The sequence below is a fragment of the Acipenser ruthenus genome, chromosome 10 (genome assembly GCF_902713425.1).
Source record: "Acipenser ruthenus chromosome 10, fAciRut3.2 maternal haplotype, whole genome shotgun sequence".
Lineage (NCBI taxonomy): Eukaryota > Metazoa > Chordata > Actinopteri > Acipenseriformes > Acipenseridae > Acipenser > Acipenser ruthenus.
In genome coordinates, this window is record NC_081198.1 from 24,410,256 (window position 1) to 24,434,618 (window position 24,363).

The 24,363-nt window shown below is 39.7% G+C and overlaps 1 protein-coding gene across 4 annotated transcripts in view; it reads left to right on the top strand.

Annotated features, from left to right (window-relative positions):
• Positions 1 to 24,363, top strand: part of nfia (nuclear factor I/A) — a 425,669-nt gene that overhangs the window by 129,191 nt on the left and 272,115 nt on the right. The window lies entirely within an intron of this gene.

The following is a 24,363-nucleotide window of genomic DNA, read 5'->3' on the forward strand; positions in this document are numbered from 1 at the left end:
ATTTGAGGTGCTTTGACTAGAAGTTTAGATCTGCTCTTCAGTTCTATATGCCTGCCAGAGACATATGTAATGATGGCTAGATCAGCCAAAGTGTCTTTGCATTAAAGAGCCAATGCAGTCCAGTGCACAGCAGTGAACTGCCAGGAAAACAAAAGCAACCTGAATCCAAATTTGCAGCTCTCTAGATGGATCACAGCTATATAAAACAAAAGCAGCCTGAATCCAAATCAGCAGCTCTCTAGATGGATCACAGCTATATAAAACAAAAGCAACCTGAATCCAAATCAGCAGCTCTCTAGATGGATCACAGCTATATAAAACAAAAGCAACCTGAATCCAAATCAGCAGCTCTCTAGATGCATCACAGCTATATAAAACAAAAGCAACCTGAATCCAAATCAGCAGCTCTCTAGATGCATCACAGCTATATAAAACAAAAGCAACCTGAATCCAAATCAGCAGCTCTCTAGATGGATCACAATTGTATAAAGGCACTGTTGCTGATCTAGCCTGGCCTACACGTATCTAATATGTATTCACTTTATAGATCTCACATTTTCCTAAATGAAAGAGGCACACATTATGTTAAATTGGTATTTGATTTTTAATGGCATTTTTTCAAAGCATTTGTAAGCAATAAAACTGTTCTCTTTTGCACACTGCTCTTCCCATTGAAGGAACACATCCGACACGGATTCTAAATATTTGCCATTTATTTTCTCAAACTCCCGGAAGCTATAAGCGCTGACTTGCATTAAGTATTAATCCCTGATTTTTCTGTGACTGGCATGCGTTCAGTGTTTTTGCTCCTTCATACGTAGCATTGAAGTAGTTTATTGAGTGCTTAATATATTTGATTACAAACAGCTTCAAATGTCTGCATTTTTCATATCGGAAAATCTAAAACCTACTAAGTGATGGTAAAATACTGTATATTAGTTAAGATGCACAGGAATTATTTTGTTTGCACTCTGTACTTCAAGCACAAAAATACAAAAATACCCCAGAAGAATTTAGACATTTGATTAAACTGTGTATTTATTCATATTGCTGCAGGATTTATTTTTTGATCTGATGGTTCAGTCTGTATATCTGTATTCCCATTACCAAACCAGTCTTACACATCATAGTGCAGTGTCTCAGTGTGAGATCCCATACAAGCCACAAGGGGGTGCCATTTACTCAAGTCAGAACTGAACTTCTGTCTGTCTGGGTAATATTTGAATCAGCTGTGCTATCTAACAATTCTGACAATGCAAAATAACCGATAACAAATCGGTTTCTTTAAATTTACACCTGAAGAAGAAACATGAGGTCTTGCTGGTGTTTGTATCTAACAGTTAATCTAACCAACTATCAACATGCTATATTAGTGTATTTTCTTTTAATTTTATTATTCATTTTTATTTTTAATTGAGAAATACAGCAGTTGATTTACTTGATAATGGAAATATATTTCACTCAATATGAACTGATTGTCTGTATTGTGGGTTTTCATTTTGTATGTTTTAATAATGTTTCAATTCCTGGTTTAGTAACACCGCCCCTTTCATCCCTTATTCGCTTCTCTCAGGGGTATGGTGGCTACCAGCAGGGCACTCTGTATGCCAATGATGAGGAAGCCTTTAATAACACTTCTGTTTTCATTTTCTATTTATCTGCAGGCTATTTGTACAGGACAGGTTTAAAATGGTGTTTTGAGTCGGAGGGGTTGTGAATTACACTTCACAGGCACTCATGTATGTTGGGAATGTACCATTTTGACTCACCCAAGCATGTTAAAATACTGATTTACAGCCATGACCTTACATTCGGTAGATACATTTATGTCAAATAAAAATCTCTTCTGTGTAATATGGGGCTCTGTTTAACACTGAATTTGAATACTGATACAGGTTAACTTCACAAGGTTTGCATTCACAGACAATAAAGCAGGTAAGCTGCTTTTTCAACCATCCCAGAGTATTACCCACAGTTTACCTGAAAAGTGGGGTTTTCGCCTCTTTATTTAGCACTGCTAAATTTACAGGGAATTTGATATAAAATCAACACTGAAAATGAAGGGCTTTGAGTATATGCAAGTACATGTGCTTGCATGTCAAAGTAGTTTAGGAAAAGGCCAAATCTATTAGCAAGGATTTAATATGGTCTTAGCAATTCTGCCATCACAGCTTCCAATGCTGTAGAAATTACCCCCACCCCCCATGGGGGTAGGAGAGCTCTCATTCAGGATTTTATTTGCACTGATCTTGGTCCAGTATATAGTATAAAACCCAGATTGTTTGCTAAAAAACTGAAGCAGTTTTACCAGCAAAAGTTAGTAATTGCAAAGGGCAAATTAAGTTTTATTTGTAATTAGAACGTGCTGTACCTATGTCTGTAAACTAGGGCTAGCACCGAGACATCAAATAGAAAAGTCAAGCCTGGAATGTGGTCGTCAACCCCGGAATGTGGTAGTCAACCTCGGAATGTGGTAGTCAACCTCGAAATGTGGTAGTCAACCCCGGAATGTGGTAGTCAACCCCGGAATGTGGTAGTCAACCTCGGAATGTGGTAGTCAACCCTGGAACATGGTAGTCAACCCCGGAATGTGGTAGTCAACCCCGGAATGTGGTAGTCGACCTCGGAATGTACAAGCAACCCTCTTTATACTGCCTGGTAAGGGCAATGGGCAAAAACGGGCAATAAGCGAGGGTGGCGTTATAGTGAGGGTCTAAAAAAAAAAAAAAAAACACACACACACAACCTTCTATGTTTGTAATAAATTCAAACGTTTTGTTTTTTTTGTTACACAATTACAGTAACTCCAGGCCATTTTAATAAAACATTAATCTTTTTTAAAACTACAGTACTAGTTCTTAACATAACAGTAGGTCTACTAGTGACGTTTTATCATCTTTTCCCATCTGTATGAAACATACATGGTTACTTTTGAACAACTTATACTTAAAAAAGTAACTTATACTTAAAAAAGTTTTTTTTTTTACTGTACTGGTCATTTGAACTTTAGTGTTTGTGGCACGACTGTAAGAAGCCTGCTGAATACTATCCCTGATTGAACGATGCCATCTATTTATTTCACAAAGCAATTTAAGCTCAACAGCATTCTTTTTAAGCAGTTAAAAAAAACGTTGAATATGTACAGGCAAACACTTTAAACGAAAAGTAAAGAAAAAACAAAAAAACTATTCTGCTGTTTACAAAACTGATGCTTTATTAAGTCAGCCTTCATTTGTGCAAAACTTGCACGTAAACAAACAAACCTCTTACTTTTTTTTTTTTTTTTTTACTGTGGTTTACAAGTCACTTACTTTAGACTGTGTCAAGCCTTTTTCAGGTTAAACAAATCGACCCGTTCCATCAAGTTAAGCCATTTGTGTGGAGTAGTGGTTAGGGCTCTGGACTCTTGACCGGAGGGTGGGGGAGGTGGGGGACACTGCTGCTGTATCCTTGATCAAGGTACTTTACCTAGATTGCTCCAGTAAAAAACCCAACTGTATAAATGGGTAATTGTATGTAACAATAATGTGATATCTTGTAACAATTGTAATTGTAAGTCGCCCTGGATTAGGGCGTCTGCTAAGAACAGTTTCAATACAGTAAGGCAGTGTGAAGGTTATTGATTGGGTAGATGACTGAATGCAATGTCTGGTGAGTGGGAGTTCACATTCACTCCCCTGAGTGCAATATACAGGTCAAAGGAAAGGGTCTACCCTGTCTCAATACAGATATCCTAAAAAGAGATGGGTTTGCTTTACTTTTCCTCCTGTTTTGAAAATGCTTGCAGATGTCAGCAGTAACTGTATGGTGGCTACAGTGAGTTAGACATGAGGTGAAGCCGAGGAGCCCTGGAGTGGGTTTACACTAATTACACAAAATGACATTCTACTCTGCGTTTATCCTTAAATCATTTCTCACCTTTGGAATATGGCAAACCAATCAGATTATAAGCTGTTTTGTTACCCATTTTAACTGGTTCAGTAGTGGTAGGAGTGTCCCAGTTAAAACTAATTAGGTCTTGTGGTGAAATTGAGTGCTTAGAAGACTAAAGGCCATTGCACACTGGATCCGATCATGCATCCGATTTTAACGTGCGTCTAAGAAGAAAAAAAAACGATCATGTGCATTTCCTATTGCACCTTGCACACTGAGTCTGGAATTGTCGTAAGATGGTGACGCGTCCATTTTGGAATCGAAACAAGTTTGATTTGATCTGCATTAAAAAATACACTGACCAATGAAAAACAACTGGGAAGACACGTGGATTCATGCAGTTCCCTGAACAAAATGGAAAAACTAATTGTGTGTGTCGCCAAACAAAAATTACTTTATGATAAATCCAACAAAGATTACAAAGACTTTGAAAAAAAGGAAAACATATATGGAAAGACATTGCCGTGGACTTGGGCAAGAATGATATGTATTATAAAACATGAAATTATGAACTGATAGCATACATAAACACATGGATTTTGTGCAGTATAGGTTATTACAATACTTTTTATTTCAATTGTAGTCAAGGAAGTAAAAAAACAAGAGCCTAACCTGGAGACACATATCAGAGAAAGAAGCGTGACAGGGCAAGAGCGGTCAGGGCTTAACAGTCAGAAAAGAGGGACAGTACATGAAAGTGGTGGGCTTCCTGGCTCCACACACAGAGAGTAGAAGGTCATTATGGTGAAGTATTTTCGGTAGCTCATTGCTAGCTTCCCAGCTTTTAGATATACAGTATTTCGTACAGGAGCGAGTGTTTGAAAAATTAAATATTGGTCATATGGCTTCTGATGCTATGACAACTGTGTTGTGTAGTATCATATGTTTTTATTATTATTATTATTATTATTATTATTATTATTATTATTATTATTATTATTATTATGTATTGCGTAACAACATTATTATAGATCTAGTAGAAATGTAATAATTAGCAGACGTTTTCCATCAGCGTTTGCTGATCATTAAGTTTATACTACATTTGACATTTTTTTGTGTTCAAAGTTATGTAAGAATTAACAACAGAATTGTATTTATTTTTTATTAAAATACTGAAACTAGGTATATTTCCTACAAAGCCTCCACTGCACATCATCGCTCTGAAGTATGATATTAACACATCTAGTGTTCAATGGATTGACGGACGACTTTTTCGGATGACAGATGCTAAATGAAGGAACGGATCCAGTGTGCAATGGCCTCAAATCCGATGCACGACTGGTGCCATCTCATTGTGTGTAGGGTCTCTTATTATAAGAGATGTCATCTCATTGTGTGTGGGGTCTCTTATTATAAGAGATGTCATCTCATTGTGTGTGGGGTCTCTTATTATAAGAGATGTCATCGCATTGTGTGTGGGGTCTCTTATTATAAAAGATGTTATCTAATTGTGTGTGGGGTCTCTTATTATAAGAGATGTCATCTCATTGTGTGTGGGGTCTCTTATTATAAGAGATGTCATCTCATTGTGTGTGGGGTCTCATTATAAGAGATGTCATCGCATTGTGTGTGGGGTCTCTTATAAGAGATGTCATCGCATTGTGTGTGGGGTCTCTTATTATAGGAGATGTCATCTCATTTTGTATACAAAAAACAAATAATAATAAAAAAGAAAATATATTCATACAGATATACATATAGTGTACAATACATACACACATATACACAACATGTGGGGGAAACACAAGTGATGAACCCTTCATGGGTGCAGTTTGAGCAGTGGAGAGAGCTGCAGAGCACAGATGAGCCGGACTTGCCAGAGCTTGTCTTCATTAGTCACACCCTTTTTGGGGAGATTGCTCCCCCTCCTCATAGACTGAGGCCACTGCACTGCCTACCTGAACGATGACAGGGACAATGGCAATCTTTTAGTTTTGATCTTCCAACAGCCTCACATCTCACACGTGTGTCGTTTCTCACTCACTGCCTCCAGATCATTCTACAGTTGACTCCACAGGAGATAACAAGGACACAATTAGAGGCATTAGCTGGAAAATCTCTTTAATCCTTGAGAAACTTGGGGTATAATTAGTACATGCGCTTGGACTCTCTCAAGTATTTAGAAGATAATTTCTCTGAATTACCTGTCAATTAGGCTGTAATGGTTACAAACACAGGGGGGGATGGTCTGTGGTTTTGGCCGGCCCGATAAAGTTAAGAGGGTGAATGCATCTCTGGCAGTGTGGAGCACAGCTGTGCTCTGAGACGGGGTGAGGCTGAGCTGGGGATTCCTCACTACACCTGCAGCTGGGTTTCATTCTCGGACTCACTTGAGGCAGGAGTCCGCCAGCACTGTGCACTGAATGATTCTATGATAATTGCAGTATCTCATTATAGGTAGGCTGGTTCTTTTTTTTTAAGAAAATAACAAAATAAGTCCCTCATCTTGCGTGTTTGACTGGGCTTCATTAGAAAGCAATGAACCTGTTAATTTTACATACAACGTTCAGTTTATGAGTTGCTGCTGACCAGCTGAGCTGATGCCATGATTGAGTGGGGCAGAGAACAACAGGAAAGCGTCCGGCCTCATCGACACCCATTTAATTTGCTGTCCTCAGCTTGGACATCCCCGCTGGTCAAAAGCAAAAAATACATTGAAAATGATCGCTTTAGGGTGAGAAGCCTCTGCACCACTATGCACAATTAACAGGATTCATGATGTTTCAATAAAATAACGCAAGTCAGCTAAAAAATGAATACGTTAGTCTAAAAGGAGTGATTTGTCCCTGAAAAATAAATGTTGAAAACTCTAATTATAGGACACATTTTTAAATCAAATATTTGTGAACTCATAAATCCATGTTTATATTTCACAATGTAATGTTACAAAATGACTGCGCTCTTAAAAGTCAAATGAACAGTTCTCAATCGGGGCAAGAATCCCATGCATAGTGAAGTCTCAATGCACCTGCACATTAGTTGTCTACTGTGTAAACTGATTTTAATTTACGGTTAAAGTCTGTGTTTTCTAAATCAAAAGAATTACATAATGTTGTAATGTGTAATCTAAATCAAACGAGTTACATAATGTTGGTAATTTAACAGCATGTTGGTTGTATTAGACAGGTAATTTAACAGAGACTTGATACTTTTGGGACTGCTGATAGTGGCTTTAATACTGAATACAGGGGGCTTTAATACTGAATACAGGGGGCATTAATACTGAATACAGGGGGCTTTAATACTGAATACAGGGGGCATTAATACTGAATACAGGGGGTATTAATACTGAATACAGGGGGCATTAATACTGAATACAAGGGCATTAATACTGAATACAGGGGCTTTAATACTGAATACAGGGGGGCAATTAAAACTGAATACGGGGAGCATTAATACTGAATACAGGGGGCATTAATACTGAATACAGGGGGCATTAATACTGAATACAGGGGCTTTAATACTGAATACAGGGAGGAGGGCATTAATACTGAATACTGTTTCTTGCAATAGAGAGTTCTGTTACCATGGTTACACAGAATATATTGAGGATATGCCATGAAAACCATGACAAGCAGTATTTGTGTCCTAGGCAAGTTTGTTATCCTTCCACCGCACACCTGCCATGACTCAAATGTTTACACATTCAACAAATAAGATAGTGTATCAATAAGAATACTATAGCTCATCCAACTCATTTGAAGGTACTGTATAGTAATATATTACTGTTTACAAGGCAGTGTAGAGCAGGCAGTATGGAGCACATCCCTTCATACAGGTGAGCTGGGTGTAAAGAAGGACGTTCTTCACTTTATACAGGTGAACTGGGTGTAGAGAAGGACGTTCTTCACTTCATACAGGTGAGCTGGGTGTAGAGAAGGGCGTTCTTCACCTCATACAGGTGAGCTGGGTGTAGAGAAGGGCATTTTTCACTTCATACAGGTGAGCTGGGTGTAGAGAAGGGCTTTCTTCACCTCATACAGGTGAGCTGGGTGTAGAGAATGGCGTTCTTCATACTCGTGTTTTGTAAAGTATTTTTTAAATTCTTCTATATAAATAACCTGATCTAAGTCACACTCTACACCACAGTTACTTCCATCTTAAAATGTTTTTGTGAATATCAACATTGTATAAATGATTTGTTTTAAACGATACGCAGTATGCTTAGCAATGGAATGTATTTGTGTTGCAGTCTCTGACCATGAAAACCAGTTATGCCACTAGCTCTTCGTGACAGGACATGAACAGTAACTCATGGGAATCTGGGTTAAATATCTATCTATCATTCATTCAATATATATGTCAAATACATAACTGTAACAATCAGGCCAAGTGCCTTTTGGAGAAGCGGTGGAGGAATTCATTGACATTGCAAGCATACACCGGGTAGAGCGCAGTGAAGTTAATGTATTACAGATCAAGTCTGCACATAGCCTGAGGTGTGTGTCAGGTCACCTCTACTATGAGATCTGTTTGTTTCTGGCTCTTTGTGCTGTGGATGTATTCTTGTTAGGGCACTGCTAAAGGCATTGCTCCATACATCTGGCTGACTAAGTGGGGACATCTGTGTGACTTTACCTATTAGCTTCAGCAATTCAGCAAGCAGCATGGCTAGGCTGGGACATGGATCTGGGTAGGCTAGGATAGCAGCATTATCAATCCCACTAGAAACTCCTTGGGCTTGTGCATTGTTGCTGTGGTTTGCAAAGCGATTCTGTGGCTTTGGTTTAGGTGTGTTATTCCCACTGAAAGAATGAACATGTTTCTAGCTTTTAAGAACACAAAAGTCAGGTGAGAATTAGAAATTGAAGGTAATTCCTCTCACAAACTCAAAATGTATGGGTTCTGTAACACATTTACTTTATAAACAGGTTTTCTGACACATTACACCAGGATTACAATGATGTATAATGTAATGTGATACGTTACATTTAGTTTTAACTTATGCGGTTAACAATATTAGTGTAAGCTATCCTAACAATATAGTTAACAATATACAATATAGTTAAAGAGAAAATTTAAATAACAGGTAAATGCTAGCTAAAAATGCTCCAAAATATGGCAAAGTAGCCTGAGGACAATGACATTTAATGGCTTAATTAAAATATTATTGTGGTGGGGTGGGGTAGGTGCAATGAAGATACAGAGTCCTGGATTTAGTGAACCACAATAATCCTGGGGATATACACACACACTTATATACAAATAACACAGTGCTGTTTCCAATTCCCACGACGTCTCTTGCTGTCTTTTCTTGCCTGCTTGGCTTTCCCTTCCAGGTCCTGGAATTGTTCCCCAGCAGCACTTCGAACCGCCTTGGTTCTCTGCTCCTGGCAACTTTAATCCTCCTGGGAAGGCAAGCTGTAAGGCACCCGTGGTTTGTTTACGTATTGTTCCCGTCATCCTCGTTCCTGCACCAAACTCTCCCACCTGAACCAACAGACTCAGCTGCAGTTCGCTTATATGCACCCTGCCCCACCCCATTAAGCCAAGCCAATCGCTACTCGATATAAATGCTGCTGATAGCTCTGTCTTAATTAGCAGGAAACTCAGTACACCTGTATAGCCAACCTCCGCACAATGGCTGCTGCAACCGAGTTCTATACCTACTGTATGCGCCATCTTGTTGAGGTCAGGGTCTGTCAGCCTAGCGCCTCCATCTGTTGGTAGGCCAGTTTTTCCACCCTCCATCACCCTGTTAACCTCCCACCATCAGAGTGGCGCTGTATTATTTGTTTATTTAGCAGACGCCTTTATCCAAGGCGACTTACAGAGACTAGGGTGTGTGAACTATGCATCAGCTGCAGAGTCACTTATAACTACGTCTCACCCGAAAGACGGAGCACAAGGAGGTTAAGTGACTTGCTCAGGGTCACACAATGAGTCAGTGGCTGAGGTGGGATTTGAACCGGGGATCTCCTGGTTATAAGCCCATTTCTTTAACCACTGGACCACACAGCCTCCTATGCTGTAGTGACACTCGGAGCATCTGTCTGAAGATGAGGCTCAGAAAACACTGGACGTATTAATGCAGGGGACCAGCTCAGAAATCTTTAAGCATATCAAAGGCCCTTTGGCAGTCAGTGGTCCATTTTATTTTTTCTGGAGCATTTTTCTTGGGTAGGTCAATGAGGGGAACTGGTATAGAGGCAAAGTCCAGAATGAACCATCAATAATAACTCGCTAGTCCTAACACTGACCTAACTTGATGCTTTGTTTGAGCACTGGTGCATCCAAAAGTGCCTGGACCTTGTTTATAATCGGCCTTATTTTGCCATTACCCAAAATATATCCCATATATTTTGCCTCGTCTTTTCCAAATGCACACTTACCCAAGTTTGCTGTTAGCCTCGCCTTCCCGAATGACATCATGACTGGTGCCGGCCTCTGCCTCTACAAGTTTTCTGCCCATGATGAATTATAGATGATTACATCATCTAGATATGCCTCCACATACCCCCTGTGAGGCTGTAGTAGTTTGTCCTTGAGTTGCTGGAACATTGCCAGTGCCCCATGCAAACCAAAAGGCAGTGCGAAACTGGAAAAGCCCCTGAGGCATGGAGAACGCTGTTTTCTCACATGAACTTGGGGTTAATGGGATTTGCCAGTAACCCTTAGTCAGATTGAGAGTGGCTATAAACAGAGCTTAGCCCAGCTGGTCCAATTGGTTGTCTATCCGCTGCAAGAGGTATGCGTCCAATTTGGAGTGTGAGTTCACACAAAAGCGATTGGTTCCGACCGGCTTAGTGACCAACACCATAGGACTGCACCATTTGCTCCGTGATGATTCAATCACTCCAAGCTCAGAAAATGTATTTATTACAATTTTTAGATGCTTTTGCTGCCCCAGACTTATCTTATCCCCCATCGGAATGTCCATTGGTTGCTGAGTGGACACACAGGGGCACAGCTTCAGGGTATCATGTTGTGTAGCCCACTATTATTAAAATTAACTGATTCCTGAAGTCTGTGCCATCCAACAATAGATTGGTGCTGAATCATTCACCATCCTACCCTCGATACGTTACGGATTTAGGGGAGCTGTCACTGTCTTGCTCCCCGGCCATATCAACATCCCGGTCCCAAAATGCTAATGTATCAAGGTCAGGTGGTGTCATAACCTCTGTTGGGCCTGGGTTATGTTCACCTTGAAGATCACACTGTTCACCTTGTTCTCGGTTGGGGTTGATCTGACCTTTCCTGTCTTCCACTCTAATTCTGGTACTCTCTACGTTTTCCGCCAGGTCTTTTACTCATTTAGAGTAGTTTTGAATGTCATTCTCTTTGTATTTTTTACTGTTTATTCAGGGATTTGAATAGCAAATACTCAAATACTGTGGTTTTGTTATATGTCAGTGTGCTTCAACTTGAGTTCAGGAGATGTTCTTCAGCACTAGTTTTACTGGACCCTTACCTATTTATCATGTTTGCCATCATTCTTTGAGCTCATTTCGGATCTTAAAGGATTCCAATGATTCAGCAGCAGCAGCATAGGTAACTCATCCCATACTTTCACCACTCACAAAGAAGGGTTTCCTGCCAGTACTTTGATTTGACATTCATTGAAGCATATTGTCTATTTTGTGTTAAAATGCACTTTGTTTTCATTTTCTTTTGTTTCTCTGATCCCAAACTCAAAATAGGTTTGCTGGCAATATACAACTGTGCACTAGATGGTGCTGGCGCTTACTAATATAAATACACTTTGGCTGATCTAGTCTATGTAACAGATTTCTATAGCAGGCACCTAGACCTGAAGTGCAGTTCCTGAACTATTTGTCAAAGCACCTTAACACAGACTGGTATAAATTTAAGGAGGGCTCTTTGAAACCAGATAAAGCAGCTCAGATTTGAAGCTTGTGCTGCTCACATTGTCCAGCTGGAAATCCATTGTAATGTGCTTTAAAGTCTCCTAATTAAACACTGAATCAATGGTGTACCTGCTGCCTCCTCCTTTCTCCCAAAGCCTTCTAATTAAACACTGAATCAGTAGCGTGTACCTGCTGCCTCCTCCTTTCCCCCTCTTTTGTATGTACTTGTTTTTGTGTGCACGCTTCAAGCATTATTTTTTTAAAGATGTGCCTGTTTCTTTTTTTCCCCCTTGCGTCCATCTGTTTTGCTTATCTTCATTTCACAGCACAACTGTTCCTCTTTTATTAGTACTTCTGTTGCGTTATGGTTTCCAGCCACGGAAACTTGATGAAATAAATGATCTGCAACGATCCCGCCTTGGTTTGTTAGAGGTAATGACTTTCAGATCGTGGAAGCAGTGATAACGCTGTGAATACTAAATGTTCACACAATCACTTTTGAAAAGAATATCCTTTACAATTAGATGTGAATAATCCTATTTAAAGTGAAGGTTGCAAACAGATGTTCTTCCTGTGTTAATGGATCTTTCCCTCATTTAAAAAAAACTATCTAAACAATGACTCTTCAGGCAACATGCCCTCTGCTTCACTTATTAGCAGGGATCCTAGCAATCCGTTTGCTGCGGAATAACGTGGAAAAAAACAGATATTCTATGCTGTCTGAGAATTTTTGGTTTCACACTTGGGGTGGGGCAAAAAACATGTCTGAACTTACGTCAACATACTTGTTCAATAAAACTGCCTCCGGCGAACAGAGGTGACACTGTGAGTGTCACAGTCATGTTGATAAGTGGCTTGCAGTTTACTTTAGTATCCAGAACAAGCTGTTTAAGATGCTGAAAACGATAAAAATCACCCCTAAAGATCAGGTCAATGAGTTTGGCAATAGCCATCCAGATACAAAGACTAACACGGGGAGACTTTGTATATCCTATATTTATTTGGTTTGTATTATTACTACACAGACATATTTGGAATGTTTAAAGTAAGCATAGACTCTGGAAACCCAAGGTGGCTGAACTGGGTTCATTTCCAGATCTAAAACTGTACAAAATGTGTTATATCTGTAATATCTGTGAGCTGTCAAGTAATGTCAAACCTCCAAATTTGTGAAACGTCAGCCTGTTTTTGATACCAATGTTGATGCTAAAAAAAATCATGACAATAATCTTTATTCTCTGTTACTATTTTATACATGGTGTATATGTTATGGTAAAAGTAAGGTGGTAAATGTCTGGAATTATGAAGAAAATAAATTGCTTTTCAGGCATTTATCGGTTAATCTTATGATTTACCGAAGCTTATTGGTAAAGGCACTTGGTTATTCTTGAGATTTACCACTAAATGTCAGAAGTAATGAGGGGGTGGGGGGCACCGCGGGACACAACACACATCTGACCAAAATACAAAATAAAATAACTCCCTCTCTATAATGCATGTATAGTGAAGCAAAAATGTAACTTTCTGTGAATTAACCATGCATAAACGCTTTACAAAAAAAACATTCACACTCGTGGATCATTTTAATTAGCAGTTTTTATACTATAAGTAGCCTGGCTAAATGGCGGTCGGGAAAAAATATATATTAAAAATACAAAACTGAAAGATCGTAATTGGATATGTCTCCACCCCCCTGAGTTAATACTTGGTGGAAGCACCTTTGGCAGCAATTACAGCTGTGAGTCCGTTGGGATAGGTCTCTACCAACTTTGCACACCTAGATTTGGCAATATTTGACCATTCTTCTTTACAAAACTGTTCAAGCTCTGTCAAGTTCCTTGGGGAGCGTTGATGGACAGCAATCTTCAAGTCATGCCACAAATTTTCGATTGGATTTAGGTCGGGGCTCTGACTGGGCCACTCAAGGACGTTTACCTTTTTGTTCCTTAGCCACTCCAGTGTAGCTTTGGCTGTATGCTTTGGGTTGTTGTCATGCTGAAAGGTGAACTTCCTTACCAGTTTCAGCTTTCTTGCAGAGGGCAGCAGGTTTTCCTCAAGGACTTCTCTGTACTTTGCTCCATTCATTTTCCCTTCTATCCTGACAAGTGCCCCAGCCCCTGCCGATGAGAAACATCCCCATAACATGATGCTGCCACCACCATGCTTCACAGTAGGGATGGTGTTCTTGGGTGATGCGCTGTGTTGGGTTTGCGCCAAACATAACGCTTTGCATTTAGGCCAAAAAGTTCAATTTTAGTTTTGTCAGATCACAAAACTTTTTGCCACATGGCTACAGAATCTCCTGAGTGTTTTTTGCATACTTCAAACAGGATTCAAGGTGGGCTTTCTTGAGTAATGGCTTCCTTCTTGCCACCCTACCATACAGGTCATATTTGTGGAGTGCTTGGGATATTGTTGTCACATGCACACTTTAACCAGTCTTGGCCATAAAAGCCTGTAGCTCTTGCAAAGTTGCCATTGGCCTCTTGGTAGCCTCTGATCAGTCTCCTCCTTGCTTGGTCATCCAGTTTGGAGGGACGGCCTGATCTAGGCAGGGTCTTCGTGGTGCCATACACCGTCCACTTCTTAATAATGGTCTTGACCGTGCTCCAAGGGATATTCAAGGCCTTTGATATTTTTTTATAACCATCCCCTGATCTGTGCCTTTCAACAACTGTGTCCCAGAGTTCTTTTGAAAGCGTCTTGATGCTCATGGTTGGGTCTTTGCTTTGAAATGCACTACCCAGCACTGTATATAGATAGATAGATAGATAGATAGATAGATAGATAGATAGATAGATAGATACTTTTACTTTTTCAAAAAACTTTATTAAATCTTTAAAAAAAACATTTAACAAAGAACAACATTACAATATCACATTTTTCTTAAATAATATTATTTCTTAAAAACTAGTATAGCAAAAAAAATTACAAATAAATATTGATCAATTCTTCTTCAGTTTCACATAATACCCCTCCTATACACCAGTTCATGTCAAAAGTTTCTAAATCACTCATCATTTTAAAAAAATTAAAATCTAATTTAATTCTATTAATGACTAGCATTCTAAAAACAATAATAATATCTTCTTCTCCCACTCCAGTTACTTTAGCTTTCCTAGTTTTTAAAATTGACAATTTAGCTTGTCCTAACAAGAAATTAGCCAATTGACACAGATATTTTTTTTTTGTGTACTGTACACCAAAAATAAAAACACTTTCAGAAAAAACTAACCCCAACTGTTTAAAAAGATCTTTCATCAGTCTAAAAAGAGGGATTAGTCTATTGCACACATTATAACAATTGAAAACAGTTTCTCTAGCAGCACAGAAAGGACATTGGTCATTTATTGCAGGGTCAATGATACAGAGGTAGTAGTTAACAGCAAGGATTGTATGCAGCAGCCTCCACTGCAGATCTTCTGATCTCTTGGGCAGTGGGGGCTTGTAGAGGGATCTCCAGGCTGGTCTTGCCTGCTCCTCTACCCCCAGCCGCCCTCTCCAGTGTGTGTCTGGAAGCCCCTGCAACTGGGCTTTGTTTTTTACTTTTGTACAGATTCCATATAGACTGTCACCGTTTGAATTTGACAGGGGGAGATCTGTCAAATGTCCTCCTCTCTATCCTGACTGATGTTTGAGGAGATTGATAAAAAAGGAAAAGGAGTTTCTGGTGGGGTCTTTATGAGCTCAGTAAATGCTCTTTGCAATAATTTTTTTTTGCTCACTAGGCATCGCTGTATGGAACTGAGAGAGTAACCTCGCAGCAACTCTCTCTTAATGCATTCCCAAAACTGAGGACAAGCTCTGCGGGCTCCGCCAGTTAAAAGTGTCCAAGTCCAGTACATGGCAGAGTTTTGTGACCCCCTGTCACAAAGACGGCCTGAGTGGGTGGCGTCAGACCAGAAGCAGGAAATAAACAGACAGAGATGTGTGGTTTGGTGAAGCTGAGCGAATGCTTTCGCTCAGCATTTAATAAACAGAACGGAAAATAAAAGGTTTTAAACACAAAAACACGGGACACGGCACTACACGCCAAAATAAAAAGACAAACAAAACGGACTACACAGACAAAACACGGTGAGCAGATTTACCTATTATTATTATTATTATTATTATTATTATTATTATTATTATTATTATTATTATTATTATTATTATTATTATTATTATCTTTACCTTCGTCTCCAATCCCGTTCTCCACTCACCGAACACCTAACCCCGAGTGACAGAAATGTGCATCTATATATACTGTTGTGCTGGGATTCAATTACTAATTAATTACTCACTTGAATCCCAGCATGTGAATTAGTTAAGTGTTACTCCCGTGACCACACATTACATTTTACCAGCACGTGAAGTGATTTGTGCCCTCCTCGTGCCTAAATATAAATCTACATTTTTAAATACACGTGAAACACAGACTCGTTTATATCCCGTGTACCAATGAATATACACCAACATTAACACACGCACGCAACATACAACACATAACACACAATTGCACACAGGGGCGGGGCACATTGCCACACCCCCGCCTTCACCATCAAATTAGAATCAGTTTGAGAATCAGTCAGCTCCATTTTAAAAACAGGGTTAAAAAGCAAAGGATTTTATAAAAGCCAATAAAAGTCCAGAGCTCCCTTGCTCAACCCCACTCTCAGATTCTGCCATGCTCTCAGCAGACTCTGTTAAAAAGATGGGAGGCAACTAAAATCAACCTGAGCAGTGTTCATTAAAAAGAGTTGTTTATCCAGCCCCAGCCCTCCGACTTGTCGCAAGAACAGCAACGCCAGCTCTGTCCAGACAGGTTTCTCTGCACTGTACAGCATCTTCTTTACTGTCTGCAGCCTAAAAGCTGCAGTCCTGCTAGACAGTCCTGCTCTCTGCCTCAGCCAGTGCAGTCCGTCCCAGAAGAAACTCTGAAACTTTCAGAAAGGTCTGTTGCCGTTCGACACATATAAGTTTATGCCAAAGTGAGGAGGCTGCTAGGTTGTTGACAACGAGGACTCTTCCCCTGAAGGACAGCTTTGGCAATATCCACCGCCACTTCTGAAGACGCCCTCTCACCTTCTCCAGTACCTCCTCCCAGTTCTTCTGTATGGCTCTCTCATTCCCCAGAAAGACTCCCAGGTATTTGATCTCATCCCTTTTCCACAGTAATTCACTTGGCAAGACTGGGAGGCCAGCATCTTTCCAGTCTCCTATTAATAAAGCCTCACTTTTTTGCCAGTTTATTTTAGCAGAAGAGATTTTTTCAAACATTTTCTGTCTTTCACAAATACTGTTAACATCCTGTTGGTTTGTTATAAAAACAGCTATATCATCTGCATAAGCAGAAACTTTTATAGGTTGTAACAGACTTCCAGGGATGAATATTCCAGTCAGCACTTGTCTGAGTTTGTTGATTAAGGGCTCAATAGAAAGGGAATAGAGCATCCTGTCTAATACCCCTGAGGACTGGGAAAGGTGCACTCAGCCCCCCATTGATTTTCAGCAAACTGAAGATGTCAAAGTACAGGAGCTGTATTTGGGCAATAAAGCCTGGGCCAAATCCGAAAGCTAATACTTTCCATAAGGAATTTTGATCGACTCTGTCAAAGGCCTTCTCCTGATCAAGGGAGATAAGCCCAGCAGGGAAACCAAAGAGCTTGGAGGCAGCCAAAACATCCTGAATTAAAAAGATATTGTCAAAAATGCACCTGTCTGGGATGCAGTAGGTTTGGTCACGATGTACGATGTTGCCCATCACAGTACTCAGTCTATTTGCCAGGGCTCTAGCTATTATTTTATAATCCGTACCCAGCAACGACACAGGCCTCCAGTTTTTCATACTGCACAGATCTCCTTTCTTTGGTAACAAGGTTATAACAGCTCTCCTGCAACTCAGGGGCAGTTCTCCTTTATCCAAACTTTCAGTGAACACTGCATGCAGATCATACTTTAGCAATGTCCAGAATCCTTTAAAGAATTCAACTGGCAGACTGTCTATTCCAGGGGTTTTATCCTCTTTCAGCCCCTGGAGTGCATCAGAGAGCTCCTGTACAGTTAGGGGACCATCCAGATCCTTTTGGGTGTCTTCAGAGATCTTCGGTAGAGCCTCCAGGAAGTGCTCGATTTCTTCAGGCTGCCCTCCAGCCTCCACTATGAACAGCTCTGAATAAAAAACTGTAGCAAAACGCCGGATCTTTCCGGGCTCCCTCACCTCTTCCCCTGCTGGTGTCTTTAAGCGGTGTATGATCTTCAGTTGTTCACTCTTCTTCTCCAGACTGAAGAAGAACTGTGTGGGCGCATCGATCTCATTGATATTCCGTACCCGTGACCTCACCAAGGCCCCTTGCACTTTGACATTCAGCAGGTCGGCAAGCTGCTGTTTTTTACTTTTGAGGTCTTGAATCGACCTACTATTTAGATTGGACTGCAGAGCTCCCTGAAGCTCCATCACGTCCCTCTCCAGCTCTTCCAGAGTCTCAGTCATCCTCTTTGTGACATTAGCAGTGTATTGCTGACAAAACAATCTGATCTGCACCTTTTCCACATCCCACCTTTGCGCTAGGGAATTAAAAGAGGCTTTCTGCAGTCTCCATCTTTCCCAGAAGTAAATCATACATTTTTTAAAATGGGAATCTTTCAAAAGTTGTATATTAAAATGCCAGTAAGACCAGCCTGGTTTAAAAGAGGGTAAAGTTACACAAACAGTTAAAAGGTTGTGATCAGAGAGACCAGTAGGGGAAATAAAACACTTTGTTATCAGGTTAAGACATGGCTTAAAAATATAAACGCGGTCTAGCCTGGCCAGGGAAATGATATTATCACAAATTTTGACCCAAGTGTATTGTCTGCTTTCTGTATAAAAGCCTTCCATACATATGTTAAATCGTGCTTGTTTAATACTTAAAAGCTCTCTAGCAGACTGAGGGTGTGGTTCTGGATGATTACAGTACAGTTAAAATCACCTGCTAAAAACACCCCTTTTCATCACTATAATCATCTAAAACTTGGTCTAAAATGCGAAAAAAAGTTGACCCTTTCCCTCCCATCATTAGGTGCATACACATTAATAAACACAAAGGAATTATCCCCCACCCTCGCTTTCACTTTAAGCAATCTTCCTTTTATTACCTCAATAGTATTAATCCAGTCAGGTTTAAAAGCCTCTGAAAATAAAACAGCAACTCCAGCACTTAAAAGTTTGACCCATGGCTAAAAACAATCTCCCCCTTCCAGTCTTTAGCCCAGTCTGTCTGATTTTTAATATCAGAATGTGTTTGTTGTATAAAAGTTACATTTAATTTTTTCTGACTAAGGTACTCAAACAAAGCTGCTCTTTTCAATTCATCTCTACAACAATTAATGTTTAAAGATCCCATTGTAAAATAACTCATATTAGAAGGAAAGGGAAAAAACATACAGGAAAACGAAACAGCAAAAACACACACATTAAAAAATAAAATAAATGTTTTATAATTAATTTTATTCTATTTTTTAAACTGTTTACGGACTTTGGCAATTACATTTTTTAAACGCCAGCCTTCTTGCTCAGTGATACCAGAGCCGGACGCAAAGTGTACCGTGCCGACAATAAAAACATTTCTAGATTTGGGAAATGCTCTCCAACATTTATCACTCTCCGCCCTTTTGTGATTTCTAAAAACGCTTTAATTTTTTTTACACTATACCCCGCACCAGTGAACAAGGACTCTGAGCCTTGAGAGCAGTCAGTAAAACTCGCTTCTCCCTAGATTGGTGTCACTCAAAAAAGCAACAACCGATCCGCTCATTCTAGAGGCAGATTTTATATTGTTACACCAACAACTTTTCCTAACTCTAAAACGCACTGCTCCAAAGCCACAAAATCTTCTGTCACTATTTTTATCCAGTGGCGGCGGGTTAACTTTTCAAAAGGAACATTTGGGGGAGCATCCCTCCCCCCTGAGCTGGCCATATTGACCTTCTCAGAGCTGACCCTCGTCAGCTACAAAAACAAAACACTCAAAAAACAAAAAGCAAAAAAAAACAAAAACAAAAAAAAACAAACATGAAACAAAAACAAGAAAAACAATCACTCACCTACTCACTCTACACACCTTCACTCTCCCACAGCAGTACACACTCCTCACTCTCCCAGCATGCACCACTAGACAGAAAGAATAGATAGATAGATAGATAGATAGATAGATAGATAGATAGATAGATAGATAGATAGATAGATAGATAGATTTTTTTATTTTTAATATCCTTTATTTCAATCAATCAAAACAATATTAACATTACAAAACAAATAGCACAAATGTCCATACAAAATCCTCTATTACAACAATTACAAACACAGTTTTAAATTATTATCTTCCACCAAACACACCACCTCCCCAATTGCCCAAATTGCCTGAAACTTTTCTAGCTGGTGCACCAATTTATAAAAAGTAAAATCAACTTTAATTCTTGAGATTACCAATACTTTAAAAATAGGTATTACCGCATCAGTTAAAACTCCATTCATTTTGTTTTTCCTACTTTTCAAAATTGCCATTTTTGCCTGGCCCAGTAGAAAATTTGCCAATTGACAAAGATTATTATTTCCTTTAGCATTCTTCACCCCAAAAATAAAAGTAGTTTGAGTAAAACTCAAACTACTTTAACCCAATTTACTAAACAAATCATTCAATAACTCAAACAAAGGCTTTAACCGACCACAAAATAAATAACAGTGAAAAACTGTTTCCCTTATCGAGCAAAACTGATATGTATCTCCTCCCCCTGGCTGAATGATGGAAAGAAATGAGTTGGTGGCCACAATGGTATGCAATATTCTCCACTGTAGATCCCCCACTCTCTTAGGAACTGGTGATCTATAGAGATTCCTCCATGCAGGGGTGATGGAGTCCTCTACCTGTAGCCTCTCTCGCCAATGTGTATCAGGCAAGTTTTTTAAATTTTGAAAATGCAACACTTTCACACACATCCGATACATTTCTTTTTTTTGTATCCCCCCGAACTGAACCTTATATCCTTCTCCAAACTTTAGGATCTGCCCCGGGGTATCAGTGGTCTGCCCTACTGCAGGTTCAACTTGCAGGTCCAACTCTGGTGTCTCCAGCTGACTTTTTCCTAAAAAAAACTGACTCATCTGCTGTAACATCTCTGCAGGCAAAACAGCTTTAAGCTGCATTAAAAACCACTCCATCACACGCACTGATCTCACACCCAGCTCACTTGTTATTGATTCTGCAGTTTTCCAGGCTCGGTTCAGTAATCTCCTCCTCCAGCTCTCTCATCACCTCACTAGTGCTCTTTGTAGCATTCATAGTGTACTGCTGACAAAACAGTTGGGTCTGAATTTTACTCACGTCCCACCATTGCCGTATTGATAAAAATGCCTTTTTCTGCCTCCTCCACTGTTCCCAAAAGAATTTGAAACATTTTAAAACATGATTATCTTTTAAAAGTTTAATATTAAAATGCCAATAAGATGAATAAACACGTGCAATAGGGATAATCATATTCAAACTGACCAAACTATGAACAGATAGACCTGTGAGGTGAATAGTACATTTAGAATAACAATTTAATTGATGCTTAAAAACATAAAACGTATCTAATCGAGCTAAACATATATTCCCATCACTCCCCTTAGCCCAGGTATACTGCTTCACATCAGGATTCATTACTCTCCACACATCCTCCATACCCTGCGCTGTTAAAACAGTGACCAGCTCCTTAACTGACCTGGGGTGAGGCTCTGGGCCATTTCTGTCTAGCTTGTCGTCAACTGTACAGTTAAAATCACCAGCTATTAAAACCACTTCTTCAGTCTGACTCTGGGCAATAACTCCATTGAGATTCTGAAAAAACAGCACCCTCTCTCTCCCATCATTTGGTGCATAAATATTAACAAATACTAACTTTCTACCTTCTACCAATACTTGCACTTTTAACAAGCGACCTTTAATGATCTCACTTACATTGATAGAGTCATACTTAAACCCCTTTGCAAATAATATGGCAACTCCAGCACTAAAATTCGTTCCATGACTAAAAATAACCTCCCCTTCCCAATCCCGAATCCATTCAGATTCATTATTATCATCTGTATGGGTCTCCTGGAGCATGGCAACATTAACTTTCTTTTGGGTTAAATATTCAAACAGAGCTGCTCTCTTTGCACAATCTCTACCCCCATTAATATTTAATGTTCCTATGTTAAGAGTCTGCATTATAGGTTTTAAAGGAGAAATACACTGGAATTTACACACACTAATAAAAATGTACACATAAAAAAGAAATAATGCTTGTGTAGACTTATCCATCATTACTTTTTTATAGAGGCACGAACTTTACTTATTGTATTTTTTAACTGATCTTTCCCTTTGCTCCATTCCCAATACAGCTGCATTACGTCTAATTTGCTGTGCCAAATTTAAAAACAATTTTAAATCAGGGAAGTGATCAATAACTTCAATCCCTCTTTTCCCTTTGATAGAGCTTAAAAATGCCCAAATGCTTTCAGCACTATACCCCCCCTCTCGCTTGCTGACTAGCCGAGAGATCAGAGCTAACCGATGAGTCAGTATTACTGCCCCCGTCTTCACTAAAATCGCCACCACTGCCTGCATTTGAGTGCAATCCACTCTCTCAGATAACTCACTCACTGATTCATCAGCCTGATTGACTCCATCCTCAGCAACAAGGCTGCATTGTGCTGCAAAACTGTGCCTATTTTTAGCCTTTCTTTTCCCTTTGGGGAGTTTAAACTCACCTACTTCCCTCTCCTTCTCTAACACTAAAACTGCACCTTTATTCTTTCAAAGCTTTCCTCAATCTGTTCTCTCCCCTCACCACCCTGTCCGTCAACTACCACCCCCACCACAGGTGTTTTAGATGATTTCTGCAACTCACTTTCCCCATCTACCACACCAGACTCAACCAAACCAGGGTTGACTTTTTCAGTCTCTCTCTCTGTTCTACTATCTACAGCACTGCGATCCGAAGGTCCATCAACCTGGCTGCCCGGCTCAGCTACGCTCTCTCTCACCTCAATGACTTCTTGCCCCTCGCTTTCAGTTTCTCCTTCAGTCCTCTTACAGTTCTTCGCAATATGCCTTTACGGCCACATTTAAAACACTTTATTGTATCAGAAGAAGCAAACATTACGTATTCGCTACCCTCCACCTAAAAGCTACATTCAGCTCTCCAGTCGGGTCATTCAGCAGCATATATACCTGTCTCCTGAAAGAAACTACGTGCTTTAACTTAGGGGATTTACAACCCAGAGGAATCATTGTAATGCCTGACATTATTTGACCATGACGACTGAGCTCTCTCACTATAAGTTCATTTTTCAGAAAAGGTGGAATATTGGAAATTGTTATTTTCCTAGCGGGAGCCGCAAGAGGCAGAACAGACACTAACACTCTGTCAACAACCAAACCTTGCTGAACCATTTCGGAAACTATTATTTCATTGCTCAGAAATACAACTACAACCTTATTCATCCGTGACGCCGACTTGATATTCTCACACCCAATTACTTTTCCAAGTTCTACCACACATTTCTCAACCGGAACAGACACATCCACTACAATTTTTATGCCATTTCTCCGTGTCATATGTTCAAAATTGGGAACCTCAGGATTCCCCCGACTTTGGCCATCACGGCCATTAAAAAGACACAACTATTACCCCTTCTTTTATTTTTTTAAACCTATAACATAAATAAAGGATGAAACGTGAAAAAAAAGAAAAGAACGAGAAAAACAACAGGGGAGAGAACCCCTCACTCACTCTGAGCTCCACACGCTGCAAGTACTCCCGACAGGCACCGCAACAGACAGACAGACAGCACGAGTAGATAAATAAATAGATAGATATAGATATATAGATATATAGATATATAGATATAGATAGATATAGATAGATAGATATAGATATAGATAGACAGCAATGTGGAGTAGTGGTTAGGACCCTTGACTGGAGGGTTGTGGGTTCAATCCCCGGTTGGGGACACTGCTGCTTGAGCAAGGTACTTTACCTAGATTGCTCCAGTAAAAATCCAACTGTATAAATGGGTAATTGTATGTAAAAAATAATGTAATATCTTGTAACAATTGTAAGTCGCCCTGGATAAGGGCGTCGGCTAAAAAATAGATAGATAGATATAGATAGAAAATTATCTTTTGTACTGCAGCTTTTTTTATTTCATTGTGACAGGTCTCCCCATTTTTTTCTAATTTGAAATATAATGCTGTGATATTAATTGCATGTTGTTTATATCGCTTGAAGAAACCTTCCCTTAAAGCAGCTAAATGAACTGTGTGTAGCCTCTTCAGGTTTGAGCTGCTCTGCTCCCATTTGGGTATCTTGCCTGCTTGACCAGCACTGTACTCGCTAGCACAGAGCAGGCTCATGATTACTCAGGTGTTAGGTCTGCTACCATCACTGCAGTGGACGCCACTACTCCTTTATTACTACAACCTTTCCAGTAAGTCTTTCTTAAACTGTGTTTATTCTGAGGTCCTGTGGTTTAATAACCACACGTACTTCTATAGGGATTCTGTATATCTTATGATATAGCGACACGAGAGACTGTATATCCTGTGATATAGAGACTCAGGTGAGACTCTGT